At 45.7% G+C, this 13,444-nt stretch overlaps 1 protein-coding gene across 1 annotated transcript in view; it reads left to right on the top strand.

The window, feature by feature from the left end:
- Nucleotides 1–13,283: 13,283 nt before the first annotated feature.
- JCAD (junctional cadherin 5 associated) overlaps nt 13,284–13,444 on the top strand; it is a 102,322-nt gene continuing 102,161 nt past the window's right edge. The window contains exon 1 of the mRNA XM_074405194.1: nt 13,284–13,430. The gene's annotated coding sequence lies outside the window, so the exon portion shown is untranslated. The remainder of the gene's footprint in view (nt 13,431–13,444) is intronic.

Genomic DNA, 13,444 nt, shown 5'->3' with positions numbered 1-13,444 from the left:
CGACTAGAAATACGAAATTAGCTGGGCGTGGTGGTACATGCCTGTAATTTCAGCTCCTTGGGAAGCTAAGGCAGGAGAATTGCTTGAACCCGGGAGGCGGAGGTTGCAGTGAGCTGAGATTGTGCCACTGCACTCCCGCCTGGGCAATAAGAGTGAAACTCCATCTTAAAAAAAAGAAAAGAGAGAGAATAGATTTAAGTGTTTTCAATATAAAACGTAACTGGCGGGGTGCAGTGGCTAACTCCTGTAATCCCGGCGCTTTGGGAGGCCAAAGCAGGTGGATCCCTTGAGGTCAGGAATTCCAGACCAGCCTGGCCAACATGGTGAAACCCCATCTACTAAAAATGCAAAAATTAGCTGGGCATGGTGGCAGGCACCTGTAGACCCAGCTACTCCAGAAGCTGAGACAGAAGAATCACTTGAGCATGGGAGGTAGAGAGGTTGCAGTGAGCCGAGATCGCACCACTGCACTACAGCCTGGGCGGCAGAGTGAGGCTTCGTCTCAAGAAAAGAAAAGAAAAGAAAAGCGAGATGATGTATGTTGATTCACTTGATGCAATCATTTCACAGTGCACGCATGTGCACTGTAAATACATACAATTTCTATTTGGCAACTAAACCCTAATAAAGCTCAGAAAAATTATGATTCAAATAAAGCACTTTGACTTCTCTTGCACGATGAGTTAGATATAGGAAACGAGGTTGCCTGTTTAAAACCAAAATGCAGGTACCAGCTCTCATGGCAAGTTCAGAGGCCCACGCTGGGCCCCAAACCTGGTTAAGCCCTCACTGAGGTGTGACTTTGAACAAGTGACTTAACCCCCGTGTGCCTTGGTTTTTCTCACCGGCCCGCTGTAGATAGTAACTTGCCTCAGGAGATTGTCATGAGGATTAAAGGGGTTAATACATAGAAAGGCTTGAATACTCAACTGGCTCTCATTAAGCACTAGACAAGGGCTAGCTATGATGGCAAAAATCCCTTTCTTCATCTTATAGAATACCAGAGTCGGAATTGCGAGACCTTTAAGGGTGCAGTCCACCCGACCTCTTCGTTTCCCTGCCAGAATTCTGCTATTCCAGACCAAAGTCTGTTTCTCTTCATCTCAAAAGTCTCTAAGAAAAGAGTCCACCAATTCCTCAGTTATCTGATCGGTAACAATCCTTCCTTACACTCAGAAAGTTTTCCTTATAAGTAAATTAACCTCTCTTCTGGAAATTAAAGCCATTTCCTCTCATGTAAGCCATGCTAAGATAGAGGAGGGCTTTTCTCCTTAAAACAGCTCTCCTGGCTGGGCGTGGTGGCTCATGCCTGTAATCCCAGCACTTTGGGAGGCTGAGGTGGGGGGATCACTTGAGGTCAGGAGTTCGAGACCAGCCTGGCCAATGTGGTAAAACTCTGTCTCTACTAAAAATACAAAAATTAGCCGGGCATGGTGGCACACGCCTGTAAACCTAGTTACTCAGGAGGCTGAGGCAGGAAATCTCTTGAATGTTGGAGGCAGAGGTTGCAGTGAGCCGAGATTATGTCACTGCACTCCAGCCTGGGTAACACAGCAAGACTCCATCTCAAAAGAAAGAAAGAAAGAAAAAGATTAGACTAGGGTAAGACCCATAGTAAGATTCTTTGGTGGGCTTCTCCTATGCTACCTCTCCAAATGGGCATGGCTGTGGAGAGCATCTGAAGGAGAACTCAGGCTGTACATGCTCACGTGGAAATGTGGTGTTTAGATTTTCAGCCCAAGTATTATTATATCTTAGAGTTGGAAACTCTCAAGAAGTCTTTACAAAGCCCCACAAAGGGAAATCTTGATGTGCTGCGGGCCCACATGCCATTCTGATGAGCTCTTTGGAGAGATATGGAGGGGGAAAGTGGAATGTTGTGAAATCAAACCAACAATTACAGTGTCTCGGAACTTCAGCTTGGCTGGAAATTCTTGATTCAAGTCACACTTTCCACTGGGCCACTGTCTGTGAGCAGCGTGCTTTAAGAAGAATTATATAGCCACTTGGTAAATACCTGTAAGTCAGATTTCTTTCCAGCTACTCCCCTATGTGTCCCCTCCGCCCCAAATGGCTGTCCGTCTTCCCTGCTCTTGCCTGGCTTCGCCTCATTTCTGTGGCTTTTCTTGCCAAGTAGGCCCTGCCTCTTCTCCAGTCTGGGAGCATCCAATGCAGCATGCGAATCCTTCCTGAGCCCTCCTTTCTTACGTCTCGGGCTCTCCTTGGTCAAAGGTGTAAGTTGGGTCCTCTCAATTAGGCGTCACTGAAGGTGAATCAGGGCGTCCCCTTTTCTTCCACCCTTTAATTCCCAGCAAAGTTTAACATGGAAGAAAGAGCCTCACATTAGTATACTCAAAACCCCACAGGTTTCCAGAATCACCCAGTGACTTTTGTAAAAAGATCTACTGAGGCCAGACCCAGTGGCTGACACCTAGAATCCCAGTACTTTGGAAAGCCAAGGCAGGACGATCGCTTGCAGCTAGAGGTTCAAGAACAGCCTGGGCAATATAGCCACACCTTGCCTCTACAAAAAATACATTTTAAAAAACTAGCCAGGTGTGGTGGTGCATACCTATAGTCCCAGCTTCTGAGGATGCTGAGGTGGGGGGCATGGCTTGAGCCCGGGTTGAAGGCTGCAGTAAGCTATGATTGTACCACTGCATTGTAGCCTGGGAAACATCAAGACCATGCTTCTTTTTCTATTTTTTTTTTTTTTTTGGCGGGGGGACTGAGTTTCACTCTTGTTACCCAGGCTAAAGTGTAATGGTGCCATCTCAGGTCACTGCAACCTCTGCCTCACAGGTTCAAGTGATTCTCCTGCCTCCGCCTCCCAAGTAGCTGGGATTATAGGCGCCCACCATCATGCTCAGCTAACTTTTATATTTTTAGTAGAGATGGAGTTACACCATGTTGACCAGGCTGGTCTTGAACTCCTGACCTCAGGTGATCCACCTGCCTCGGCTTCTCAAAGTGTTGGGATTACAGGCATGAGCCACCTCACCTGGCCAAGACCATGTTACTAAAAAATAAAAATAAAAAATAAATCTATTGAATCAACATTTCTAGAGGTGAAACCCAGGAATCTGCTTTTTAAAAAAAAGCTTTCAGGGGTAGGTCTGATGGTAAGTTAAGTTTCGAGAATGACCAAAAAGAGCTGAGAGGAGTTTGTGTCAAGTCAAAATATTGGTACCTAGATGGTAGCACCCAAGAACCCTGGGCTCGGTCCCATGAATCCCAAAAGGCATTCTTCCCAAGAAGTACTCTGCAAGGTCAAACCACTGGAGCCCATGGTCGCATTTCGCTGCTGTGATGCTGTTTACCCTGAGATACTGGCTTTTTGCTCCCTGGAGATATTTACATTTTTACTTTTATATCTCCTGGTGTTTAATGCTGCATTACATCTACTTCCAAACTAAATGCCACCACTCTTACCAAGAGCACTTACCCCTGGTCACCAGTTTTGCATTGAGAAAAACCAGCTTGACTCGGCAACTGTCATTCTTTGTCCCTCCTACTCTGAAAGATGGTGCTTCCTTGGCCAGCGTACGGGACACATTCTGTTCCACTTAGGGCTTAGCCATGGTTTTGTTCATGACATGCTCATGAGTTCTCAGAAAGCACAACCCCCGACCGCTGTCATTACTGCATGCATCCTTCTTCCCAGGCGGGCCCTCATCAAGTGCACTGCTGGGCTGGGCGTCCATGCGTTTACTCAGTCATTGTCTAGGCTGTGGGTTCCAGCCTTTAGCCTCCTGCACCGGCTTTGCTGCCATGCTTGTCTGCAGCTTCCTAATCTGTGGCTTGGACTGATCAGCCACTAACCTTGGGTCTTGGGTGTGCTTTAATATATCCACATGGCAATTTTTTTGTTGTTATTTGAAGGCACCAAATTTTACTTCCCTTGTAATATCTTCTTGTTTTATTTCAAACTACTGGGATAATGTGATACCAATATCAATCAAACAGTTTATTGAGAACCTAATATGTCTAGGGCAATGTACTGGGGCACTGGGCTTTCAAAGATGAATAAGATAAGGAGTTTGCTCTAGAGGGGGCCGTATTCTGATAAAAGAGACAAAAAACCATTCAGAGAAAAAGCAGTTTACAAGGCCAGACAGCAGATAGCAAGTACAAAACGAATGGCCCACCACTAGCCCCTGTCTGACTTTGGAGGAAGGCTTGATCATGGAATACTTGAAAACGCCATGATAGCTCAGCTCAGAGCCTGGAATACAGCAGAGGCTCAGTAAGGACCTACCAAGTGAAACACAAATGACTGCATAATGGTAAGTTGTGCGAACCCCCGAAATTCGAGACAGGTCTCAATTAATTTAGAAAGTTTATTTTGCCAAGGTTGAGAATGAGCACCAGTGACAGCCTCAGGAAGTCCTGAGACATGTGTCCAAGGTGGTCAGGAAACAGCTTAGTTTTATACATTTTCGGGAGACCTGAGACATCAATCAATGTATGTAGGAAATACATTGGTCTGGAAAGGCAGGAGGAACTTGAAGCAAAGGCAGGAAGACTCCAAGTGGAGACAGGGCTTCCAGGTCACAGACAGGTGGCAGACAAATGGTTGCCTTCTCTTGAGTTTCTGATTAGTCTTTCCAAAGGAGGCCATCAGCTATGCATTCATCTCAGCGAGCAGAGGGGCGACTTTGAATAGAACGGGAGGCAGGTTTGCCCTAAGCAGGTCCCAGCTTGACTTTTCCCTGTAGCTTAGTGATTTGGGTGCCCTCAGATTTATTTACCTTTCACAGTTGTAAACTGTGCCCTGAAATATAGGTAATGTATCCTCAGAAAAGAAGCAAACCACACAGCACACACACACAGACAGACGCCTTCTTCACCAAGGAAGCCTGAGCTTGTTTTCCCAGGAATAACGTAAGTGAGAAATGTAGAGAAACACACCCTCTTGTGAAAGTTAAGCTTTATGTTATTGGCAGGAGTCATTTATCGAACAGTAACTAAGTTAATAGGACCTACCAGATACTGTTTATGCTCAGCATGTGGATTAGACACTCGTGGTGTAAATTTATTGATTCACAATATAACAAGGAGACAAGGGAGACAACCATTCTGTCAGCTGAGCTGTGCACAGTAACTACCTGATTTATGTCATAATCAACTAACTTATATCCTACCTCCTTGCAAAACAGGTTTAATGTCAAACTATTTACAAGACCCAATGTAGGAAGCAAGTAATCAAGAAGGTGAGAAATGGGACATCAAAAAGATGACAAGGCTGGGCACAGTGGCGTACACCAGTAATCCCAGCACTTTGGGAGGCCAAAGTGGGTGAATCACCCTGAGGTCAGGAGTTCAAGACCAGCCTAGCCAATGTGGTGAAACCCCATCTCTACTAAAAATACAAAAATTAGCCGGGTATGGTGGCATGTGCCTGTAATCCCGGCTACTCAGGAGGCTGAGGCAGAATAGCTTGAACCCAGGAGGCAGAGGTTGCAATGTGCCAAGATTGCACCACTGCACTCCAGCCTGGGTGACAGAGCAAGACTGTCTCAAAAAAAAAAGGAAAAAAAAAAAAAAAAAAAAAAAAAAAAAAGACAAGAAGTGGGACTCCTTGCAACTTTGGCTAAAAAGAAATCACATGGGTTAGTTATATTAAGTTTTGGAGACAAAAAAGAAGAAAATTTTGCTATCCCTATTTTTATGACTAGTGGAACTCTTACTACCAGCTAGGTAGCTAACTTTCTGTGTGGTAGGTGTTGCGTGAATTCCTGTACACATAGTTTAAAAGCATTTAATCCTACACCAGTCCTGTGAGGGGTCCTATGATCATGCAGGCAGCCCTTTTTATGTGTAGCCTTCCTAAAGCAGCTGATGTTCTCCATGAGCAGGTTTTCTGCAGCCTGGGAACTAATATGTGGGGAGAGAGCCACTGCAACCAACCAGAAGCCTCCCCAATAACAGATAAGAAAATCCTGCAACTTTTATCTCGAGGGAGAAGCAGAAACACACGGCTGTGTTCTGCCAAAGCAACTCAAGGACACTTAGAAGGATGCTTCAAGACTGATCAAGGGGCAGCACCACTCTGACCATTGGGAACGCTGGTTTTGATCAACCACTACCTCAGTTATTTAGAAGCAACCATGGCCTGGAAACCAATATGCTAGACTTGAAACCCAAGAAGTTGTTTCCAGGCCTAGCTCTGCCACTGCTAAGTGGTGTAAATTTGAGCAAGTCACTTAACTTCTCTTAGCATCAGTTTCTTTCTCTCTCTCTCTCTCTCTCTCTCTCTCTCTCTCTTTCTCTCTCTCTCTTTCTCTCTTTTCTTTCTTTCTTTCTTTCTTTTTGAGACTAAGTCTTGCTCTGTTTCCCAGGCTGGAGTGTGGTGGCGCAATCTTGGCTCACTGCAACCTCCACCTCCCAGGCTCAAGCAATTCTCCTGCCTCAGCCTCCCAAGTAGTTGGGACTACAGGCAAGCACCACCATGCCCAGCCAATATTTTTGTATTTTTAGTAGAGAGGGGTTTCACCATGTTGACCAGGATGGTCTCAATCTCTTGACCTTGTGATCCACCTGCCTTAGCCTCCCAAAGTGCTAGGATTACAGGAGCATCAGTTTCTTCACCTGGTCATTGTAGCAAGAAAGAGCGTCGCCATCTGCTATGCTGATGACATGGGAACTGATGTGAAAGTGTAAAGTGTTGAAAATGAAAGCTACAATATGTTATTGACATGGTTTGGATTTGTGATCCGCCCCCGCCCCCCGAATCTCATGTTGAATTGTAATCCCCAATGTTGGACGAGGAGCCCGGTGGGAGGTGACTGGATCATGGGGACAGACTTGCCCCTTGCTGTTCTCATGATAGCGAATGAGTTTTCACAGATCTGGTTGTGTAAAAGCATGTAGCACCTCTCCCGTTGCTCTCTCTTCCTCCTGCTCTGGCCATGTAAGATGCGTATTCTTCCCTTTGGCCTTCTGCCATGACTCTAAGTTTCCTGAGGCTTCTCCAGCAATGCTTCCTATATGTGGAGAACTGTTGGCCAATAAAACCTCCTTTCTTTTTTTTTTTGAGACGGAGTTTCGATCTTGTTACCCAGGCTAGAGTGCAATGGTGCGATCTCAGCTCACCACAACCTCGGCCTCCTGGATTCAGTTAATTCTCCTGCCTCAGCCTCCTGAGTAGCTGGGACTACAGGCACGTACCACCATGCCCAGCTAACTTTTTGTATATTTAGTAGAGACAGGGTTTCACCATGTTGACCAGGATGGTTTCGATCTCTTGACCTCATGATCCACCCGCCTCGGCCTCCCAAACTGCTGGGATTACAGGTGTGAGCCACCATGCCCAGCCCTGAAACCTCCTTTCTTTATAAATCACCCAGTCTCTGGTATTTCTTTATTGCAATGCAAGAACGAACTAATATACTTATTTAGCCCAAATTTTAAAATCCTATGTGTACTTGTTTCTGCATAGGCCCTAAAAATCACTAAAATTTTGTATTATCTAGTTTCTGCTATTTCACATTTTTTTCTTCTTAATACTGCTGACTTCATGCCCTCTTCCCTGTGCCCTAAATCCTGGTGATTGTCTGCCACCCAGCCCTGCCTCTCTCTGTCTTGTTATCACTTAGTATTATACAACCCTAGATAAGAAAGGAAAGATAAAGGAAGGGAAGGTGTATTAGCCCACTTTCATGCTGCTGATAAAGATATAACCAAGACTGAGTAATTTATAAAGAAAGAAAGATGTAATGGACTCACATTTCCACATGGCTGGGGATGACTCACAATCATGGCAGAAGGCAAAAGGCACATCTTACGTGGTGGCAGGCAAGAGAGAGTGAGAGCCAAGGAAAAGGGGAAACCCCTTATAAAATCATCAGATCTCGTGAAACTTATTCACTACCACAAGAACAGTACGGGGGAAACTGCCTCCATGATTCACTTATCTCCCACAGGGTCCCTCCCACAACGTGTGGGAATTACGGGAGCTACAATTCAAGATGAGATTTGGGTGGGGACACAGCCAAACAATATCAGAAGGGTATGGATGAGTACTTATTGTTGTACAAACATCCTATACAAAAATTAGCCAGGCATGGTGGTATGTACCTGTAGTCCCAGCTACTAGGGAGGCCAAGGCTGGAGAATCACTTGAACCCAGGAGGCAGAGGTTGCAATGAGCCAAGATTGTGTCATTGCACTCCAGGCTGGGTGTGCATCTCAAAAAAAAAAAAAAAATCTTTACAAAAGCAAATGCAATTTCATAAAAACCAATCCACCTACCATCACATCACCTTCATATATCAATTCATCCTTGTCCCACCCATTTCCAGTTTGTCCATAGACATTTTTGCTTTCTGAATGGCTGTGATCACAGAGTCGATCTGTTATCTGGTTCTGCTAGTTTTATTTATTCAACATTGCCTTAACTATTTCCTCAGTTGCTACATCCCTTTGTAGTTAACCCTGCTATTGGTTGTAAACTATTCCATAGGGTAAAATGTACCGTGATGAAAATCATAATTTTCTTACTGTCAGGCATCAAGGTTTAGTTTTATAAATAATGCCATAAAAATAGTTTGCATACTTAGTCTGTCCCCATTTACACCTCCATGAATTAGATAGAAAAGTGCTTATAATTTATTTTCTAAAAGCTGGCAAAATTTTCTGAATTTCCTGAAGGCTGAATATTTACCACCCTTTGTGGGTCGCTCTTTTCTTTACCTTCCTTATTCTTCATAAGATCTTCTGGGCCTTAAGGCAAGGATTCAGCTGCTGTTTCTTTTTCTTTTTTTTTTAAGACAGAGTCTCACTCTTGTTGCCCAGGCTGGAGTGCAATGGCTTGATCTTGGCTCATCACAACCTCTGCCTCCAAAGAAAATTCCCAGCCTCCTAAGTAGCTGGGAATACAGGTGCATGCCACCATGCCCAGCTAATTTTTGTATTTGTAGTAGAGATGGGTTTTTGACATGTTGGCCAGGCTGGCCTCAAACTCCTGACTTCAGGTGATCCATTTGCCTTGGCCTCCTAAAGTGCTGGGATTACAGGCATAAGCCACCACACCTGACCTTTTTTTTGTTTTGTTTTTGATCAGCTGCTGTTTCTAATCATGACTTTTTCCATCAACAAATCTCTCTGAACGCTACTTCTTGTTCTCCAAAAAGGCCAGAAGAGTTACACAGATGGCTTGCTAACACCTGCCTCATTGTAGTCATGTCTGTAGCAGTGGTCCTTTCCGAAGGAAGAAGGGGAATTCTATCAAACAGCACAAAGCCCTGCCCAGACAGTCCCATCGCCAGCCAACGGGTGTGTGCTGGTTCTTTAACCTGGACCGGAGTGGCAGAGAGAACTGTGCCAATCAGGGTTCAATCAGGAAAATGGGATCTGCTTTAAACGTTAAAATGAGGAAATTTAGCCGGGCATGGTGGCTCACAGCTAATCCCAGCACTTTAGGAGGCTAAGGAGGGTGGATCACCTGAGGTCAGGAGTTCAAGACCAGCCTGGCAAACATGTTGAAACCCCATCTATACTGAAAATACGAAACAGCCCAGCATGGTGGGCACTTGTAATTCTAGCTATTCGGGAGCCTGAGGCAGGAGAATTGCTAGAACCCAGGAGGCAGAGGTTGCAGTGAACTGAGATCAAGCCACTGCACTCCAGCCTGGGTGACAGAGTGAAACTTTGTCTCAATAAACAAATAAATAAATAAATAAAATTGAGGAAATTTGGTAAGTGAATTGGTTACACAGATGAAGGAAAAGCAGAGAGGCGCACTGGGGATGGTGAGGCAATGGAGAGATCAGAAATAACAGGAAGCCACTACCCCACCTCCCTTCGAAGCTGAAGCACAGAGCCAGAAACCCCTGGCAGAAGCTGAGCCCATAGGGCCTCTCCCAGCAGAGCTCACGTTCCAAAGGCGAGGAGCCCTGCTGGAGACACTAACTGAGGTGAGGTGGCAGGGTGAGGATACCCTGCCTTCTCCCTCCCTCCTGCCTTTTCCCTTCCACCATGTCTCCAATTGGTGGGACTCAGGTGGAAGCCACGACACAGTCTACAGTACACAGGAGCAGGGCCAGCCCACTGCCGCTCCCCCACGCCATGACACAAGGCGAAGAGGAAGAGAGAGAAAAATGAGCGCAAAGGCACACGAGCCAGGCATTAGTACAAAATCACATGGCAAATATTCATTCAAAACTGCATCAAGGCCAGAAGGACGAATCCTGAGAGTTGGTCAAGAAAGCAAAAAGAGACTAAATGGTTTTGTTTCAGTACCCGTATCAACCATACACGTTTACATTCTTAGTTGCAAATGATACCCCTAGGTTGTTAAAGAAAAAAAAAAAAACACGTAGATTAAAGGGTACCACTAGGTCACAGAATCTCTGGGACAGCAGAGCCAAGCATGGAAACTGTACAATCAGGAACACTGAACAAGCGACACACTGAGTCCCATGCGGCCACAGAGGTGGGGCCACGCAGACACCAAACAGGACACCACACAGGCCTTTCCTGAGACCAGCCAGAGAGTTGATGTCCCCCTGCCAGGTGGCATCGGCCTCCTGAGCATAGATTTGCTTCCTTTTCTGCCTCCTCCTTGTTCTTACTAGTGAGTCTCTTGCAGTGCGGCTGCTGTGCGCCCTGCAGCATCTGCGTGTGCCCCAGCTGCAAACGAGGCTGGAAATGAGAGTCCTGGCTTCTCCTTTGGGGAAGGGGGACTCAATGTGGGAAGTCCAAGTTTACCAAAGGGAGACTGTTCACCAGTTGTGAGGTGGCCATACGTGTGATAACTATGCAATTTTTGTTCACTACAGAATGTGTGTCACACGGTGACCATGAAAATGGATATGAATAAGGGGGGTGATGTCACCCACTGAGATAATGGCACAAAGCTAATGACAACACCATTTGCCATGCCAAGGCTGGTTCCTCTCATGCTCTGGACCTGATGGGGGCAAATCTGCCTCCCTTGGCCATGTGATTACTTTGTCTTCTGAGAGTGTCACACCAGAGAACCCAGACTACTACCAAGCCTTAGAGCAGGTATCCCCAAACTACGGCCCACGGGCCACATGCAGCCCCCTGAGGCCATTTATCCAGCCCCCCCCCCCGCCGCACTTCAGGAAGGGGCACCTCTTTCATTGGTGGTCAGTGAGAGGAGCACATATGTGGCGGCCCTCCAACGGTCTGAGGGACAGTGAACTGGCCCCCTGTGTAAAAAGTTTGGGGACGCCTGCCTTAGAGTTCGTTATCATAGAAGGGAATTTAAGGGACACCCAGCCTCCTTCCCACCAAACATGGCCCTCTTCAGCATCTCCTGACAGCTCTAGCTGTGAGAAAGAGTCTTTTCCTAACTGCAGTAGATGTGTATTTCTGCAATGAGGCTTTTCTTTTAGAAATTCAAAATTTGATGAGCAGCCACCAGAAGAGTTCGTAAAAGTCAGCTCCACCCAGGGGCAAGAGTTAGAAGGATAAGGCCGGGTTCAGCCCTGAGGAAGACCATCTTAGGAACCTCATCTTCAGGGACTATCAAGCAACCCTTTTATTTACCACCCTTGAGATTACATTCGGGTAGAGTAAGACTGATTGAGCTATTTTTGTAACAACGATTAATAAAGTATCCCCTCTATGTATTTGATTATTTTAGATTCTAGGGATAAAAAGATGAATAAGACATGGTGTCTGCTCTCAGGAAACCCACAGTCTAGTAAGAAAGGCAAAGACATAAATAGATAGTGAGGGTGTAACTAAGGTAAGAACTGCAAGAAGAGAATGAACAAAATATGATAAGAGGCTGGAGGAGGAAGCCTGAGAAGATCCACAGAGAACTTGAAAGACAAGGTACCCTTGGGACTGACGAGGAGGAGACGTGGCAGGGCTCCAAGGCTTCTATATGAGAGACCAGCGGCACACAGCCATGTTGAGTTCCTGGAGGTGAGGCCAGGTAAACTGTGTCTGTCCATCAGTGTGGCTAGGCAGGAAGGAGGGTCCCTGTGTAAAAGACTTTCTCTGATGAATGAATAAGGAAATTGGAGATTTATGGCCTGAATATGGGTTGGTAGTGTGAGTAGATGTTCCCTCCATAGTATGATCCTTAGGAATTGTTATAATGATGATGATGATTTTATTTCAGATCTATAGAATCAAATTTGCAAACCATCTCTTACCACTTGGTTTACTGGCTCTTTTCTTAGTGCACATTTTGAATTTGTGTGTGTAGGTAGCATGGAAAGAGGCTTCTGGGGGAGGGCATAGGGAGACTCCGGAAGAGAAGTAAGTGATGGGCAAAATGAAGAGGTCCCACTGAACTCCGTGGATAAAAGGATCCGCTACCAGAAGGCCAGGCCCACTCCTTCCTCCTTTCGAAGCAACTCCTGGCCGCCTGTCCTGCCGTCTAACTGCGGCTCTATTTCGTCCCCGTGGTGACAGTGCACGTGATAATTTACATTTTAGTGCAAAAGTACCTCAAGCTGCTTTGAGATATAAGACACTATATAAAACTGAGTTACGACCTAGCTTAATAGGAGAACTGCTGCCTTTTTCCAAAAGTGGAGTTAAATCCCTCTGGCATCTGCGAAGGGCTGCTGTAAAGGATCGCTGGCCCTTTCAGCCGCCTTCATTTTTGCTGTTGATTCTGCGTGCCGTAAATCATTCTCCTCCAAGTCCAAAGGCGGCATTTGTATTTGCGAAAATACTAAGGAGGAGGATCTCCAACTGGTTGAAGCTGAGGCTGAATCTTTGCTTTTTAAGTTGTGTGGGAGGTGGGGAGCCGCACACACGCGCGTGCACACACACACACACACACACACACACACACACACACACAAATACTCCCTTAATAACATTCCAGAATAGCTATTGCCTTACCCTACAACTTCCTATGGATTCTCATGACACTGGTTTTGTTTTTGCACAAAAGATCTGACTTGGTCAGTCACGCTTCTTTGCTATTTTGTACCTTTAACCCACTTTCTCTGTGGAGAAAGGCCACCACGAGAAAGGTAACTTTCTCTTGTAAAGCCCAGGACCACGTGGACGCAGTACCAAGCTTCTTTTGGGACAGTATTCGACAGGGCATACCAACACGTCTTTTTTTAAGAAAAGACCATAAGTGTCTTATCTTACTCCTTTGGAATTTTCCACAGTTATTTGATCTCTAGTTTAGGAAAAGTTGGTTTGAGGGTTCTTCAAATCTCCTCAAACCTCTTGCATCAGATCTGCGAGCTTGATTCACTTGAGGTGGATGGGTGCTGGGTTTGCCAGCATACCTCATTTCCATCTCTCCTCCCTACTGACTAGAACCTTGTGGTTAAAATAACACACAGCCTCTATTCAGAGCTCAAACTTAGAGCTGCTCTTGGAGGAGGATTTTAGATTTAGGAAATTCTCAGCAGATGCATCCGAAGGGCTTTTTGAAAATTTCAATTCTTAGACGCTCATGAAGAAACCAGGGATTTCTTCAGGTAAATATTTTCTT

Source organism: Saimiri boliviensis, chromosome 8, assembly GCF_048565385.1.
Source record: "Saimiri boliviensis isolate mSaiBol1 chromosome 8, mSaiBol1.pri, whole genome shotgun sequence".
NCBI lineage: Eukaryota > Metazoa > Chordata > Mammalia > Primates > Cebidae > Saimiri > Saimiri boliviensis.
The sequence above is the reverse complement of the archived record's forward strand: the minus strand, read 5'-3'. Positions and strand labels throughout refer to the sequence as shown.